Here is a 4,038-nt window from a genome sequence, read left to right on the forward strand (position 1 = left end):
AATTATAACTAAATAACTTTTTCTATAACTGTAAGAAGAAAAAGGAACGTTGTTTTTTAGACAAATTTAACTTTAAATTTGAAATATCGACTTACATAAATCAATTATTTTTTTTTGTAGATCGCTTGTACCACGGTTACCAAATTGGAAGCGATACCATTCACTTTTGGTCAAAAAATTATTTATTCAAAACTAAATTCACATAAAAACAATGGCTTTCAAAAATTGTCGGTATCGCCTTGGAATCGCCCCCTTAGTCTTTAAACTGCTGCTTTAAACTTACTAACATGCAAATATTAAGTTCATAGTCATGAAAAGTTGGTATTAAGTCTCTGATATGCATAGCATTTCCCAAACAGATTGATTAAGCTAACTGTATAATAATTTTTGATAAACAACTTACATACTTTTTAAGCTTACACCAGAAAATTTAAATGCTCTAGTACTTTTCTAAGGTTATTTTGTTAAAAAAAGCTTTTGTTGAAAAAATATTTGGAGCTTATTATAAAACAAAATTAAATTTACAAAGTTTTACTTAATTAACATTGTTTGTTATTAACTTATTTTTATTACTTTTTCAGTCTTATGTGGAAACAGTCAATTAAGTATTATTTGACTTTTGGATTTTACGAGAAAAAAAGATTATACTGTATAGTAAAAGCATAAAATTTAAAGTTGTAGTTATTTCATTTTTTACAAATGTAGAATAGATTTGTTTCTTTTTAATGTCGCTAATGATTTGACTAATTTTGTAATACTATTACAGCCTAATACTATTTAGTTTAAGCTTTTTGTATTACAGATTCAAATTTTTGAAAAATAAAATACTTTAGATTTGCCCATGTATATTCATGATACAAGTCACGAATAAATGTTTAGACTTAAAACTTTTTATTGCCTGTTCAATAGTGATGTTGCATGAAAACTTTACACCGGATTAATTATAGGTTTGTTGTATAGAAGTAAAGTTATTTTTATATTTATGAGTTGAAAAAAAACATTTAAGTAGTTTTTAGTTTGTTATGTAACATCAGTTTCAGAAAGAGTTCCATATTTTCCATTTAAAAGTATAAGAATATCAAAATTAAAAGCTTCAATTCTAAAGTAACTTTATAAAGATATACATGATAAATAATGAACTTGATGAATGATAATAATAAAAAGAATGTGATATCTTTATCCTTTATTGTTCATTTTTAATGCTTAATTTGCCTTTTTTCAACTATGTTTGTCAAGTATTCGAAAAGTTTAACGAAATTTTGAATACCAATTAGTGGCAAGTTAGGGAAATTACTCAATATACTGATTCGGTGCGCAAGCGAAAATGCGCACCGATGTTGATGAAAACTCCATAAGGAAACATTTAATAACTTCATGAACTTCATAAGATTTTAGACTCAAAAAGCACGCAATTAATGTAGTGCACTGCAAGAGTATAACCTTACGACAGACTTTTCTACAAAAAGTTTACAAAAATACGTCACGCTTAAAGGAAAGTTAAACAATTTTACAAGCTTTTTTCAAGATAAATAAATGTTTAGACTACTGCTAGTTTTCTGATTTTTATTTTTGTAAACTTACTAAAAAATGCGTGTCGGCTTATGAGAAATAAACTTAATTTGTGATTTTTATTTCAAACAAATACAATCAGATAAATTAAATTCAAAAAGTATACTTTTAACTTAAAAACTTTAAAGTAACAAACAGTTACTTCGAACTTATATTACTTAATGATTTATTTCATTTATAAAACTTATAAAAAGATCTTTTCATAGCTAATTACAAAAGTTCTAATTTAGGGGATTTTTTTAGAAAAAAGTTTGCGCACCCCTTGACCAAAATACCACGCTACGCCACTGCACACGACCACTAACAACAGCATCAGAGACAACCTACAACCGGTTTCGTCCTTATTAGGACTCATCAAGCAGGCATAGTGCGAGAAACCACTGTTGAGATCTAACTAAGCTGGCTTAAGAGCATATGTACACATGTACAAAAATAATTAAAACTAATTAATGAAAGTATTTTTGCTTATAAAGGATAACATACTTTTTAGCCTAATAGTTTTTAGCACTTTGTGTATTTTTTCTTTTTTTTATCTTTAAACTATTGCTTTATAAACTCTAATACTTATAGATAATTTTAAATAAATTCGGACACTTAAAAATTGAGGTAATAAACTTTGCTTTTTAATCATACGAAGTTAGTAAGTATTTATAATCAACCTTGCTTTGCTTACTACTAGAAATTGCGATGCCTAGAACGGCTTTAATAAGTTTTTAGTATCTTGTCAAGACGGTTCTGGAAGGTTTTTTTTTAAACTAAACAAAAAGCTGTTTTGTACGTGTTGGCTGGCTAAAATAAATTTAAAATGTTAAGCATATTTACACACTACAAGTAAATAAACTTGAGGTTTTTTGAAAGTTTTTAGTAAATTTTAAACGACTTTTTTCACACACTAGATAATTGATTAACTACAAAACAAATTTATCTAAGTTATCTAAACTCGCTCTATTATTTTATTTTTCTTTAAATATAAGTTTTTTGAAGTTTAAGTGCTAATAAGTTTGTATTTAAAACTTTAAAAGTAAATTTGCAGCTACAAAAGTTAAAAATAACATCAACAGTTAATACTTAAATTAAGAAAATATATTAAAAATGTTATTAAAATGCCATATTAGCTTTTAAAGTTAGTAAAAACTTATATCATTTGTTGTAAGATGTAAAAATAATTTATACTTTTTACCAAAAGTCTAAGATATATCTTTATCTTTAGCATTTAGTACAAAATAAGAAAAAGCTTCTACATATGTATTATTTTTTAATATTGTCATTAGTTGACGTTTTAAATATACTACACTGTTTTTGAAAAGATAATTTTTTTTTTGAGTTGTTGCAAAATAATAATAACTGTACAGTTATTATGCAGAATCATTTACAAAAATGTTAATTCTTTACAATAAATTTGAAATTTTATGACGAACTTTAAAAAATTTGTTTAACGTAAGAAATGTTTTTTATATCAAAATTTTATATGATAAAAAGTCGGAGTAATTTTTTATTTCACTTATAAGTAAAATAATTTACTTCTAACGCTATGCATGTTTTAAAAACGATTGTGATTGTATTAGAGTACTATTATACATTAGTTCTAATGAAAATTGCTTTTTTTTCATATCTCCATAGCAAAACTGTTATATCGCCTTCACAGATGTGTTTCTTAAAATATGCATGTGTGCACAGCAAATTGCAAAAAAAATAACTTATTTGGCAAGAAATTTAACTGTGTTCTAGAAAAGTTAATAAAAGTTATAGTGTATTATTTAGTAAAAAGTATAACTAAACCATAACAAAAAAAATCTGCTCACAAAAGATTAATAACTTAATATTAACCTACAGTGGTTTTTATTACTACATACACAGTTAGGTACAGAAAACCACTGTAGTAATTTATTAATCTAGGGTGTGTAGCTAAAGTTATTTTTCTTTTGAGTTGTGCTTTGAACAGTTTTTGAATTTTTAAGAAATAAAGGATTAAGGTGTGATAATGAGATAAGTATTGCAACTTGCAAATGTATACATAAAGCCGATTTAATTATTAGTTTGTGTACTTTTAACTTGTAACTACTTTTTCAGATTTATTAAGCAAACTTTAACAATTGAAGATTAACAAAAAGTCAAGCTTTGTATCATATACTATATATTTTGTTTTTAAAGTTTTCAAGTAGTACAGAATATCTTAAGTCAAGAGATAAAACTATCGCAAATAGGTTTTAAACCTAATTAAGATTTTTTAATAAAAACAGTTTTAAAATAAAAAGGACGACAGTTATACTTTATCTTTATATATTATAGCCTTAATAATATTTAAGACTAGTACCTTGAAAACAGTTTAAATTGAGTATTTTTTATTAACATTTAAACGTATAAAAAAGCATAAAATGTGTCCATAGTTTATAATACTTTAGTATAACTATTGTTGTTTTTGAAGTATTATAAAGGTAAGGAAAAACAACCACTGTTTACTAAATTACT

The sequence above is a fragment of the Thalia democratica genome, unplaced genomic scaffold, assembly GCF_965202585.1.
Source record: "Thalia democratica unplaced genomic scaffold, ktThaDemo2.hap1.1 HAP1_SCAFFOLD_781, whole genome shotgun sequence".
NCBI lineage: Eukaryota > Metazoa > Chordata > Thaliacea > Salpida > Salpidae > Thalia > Thalia democratica.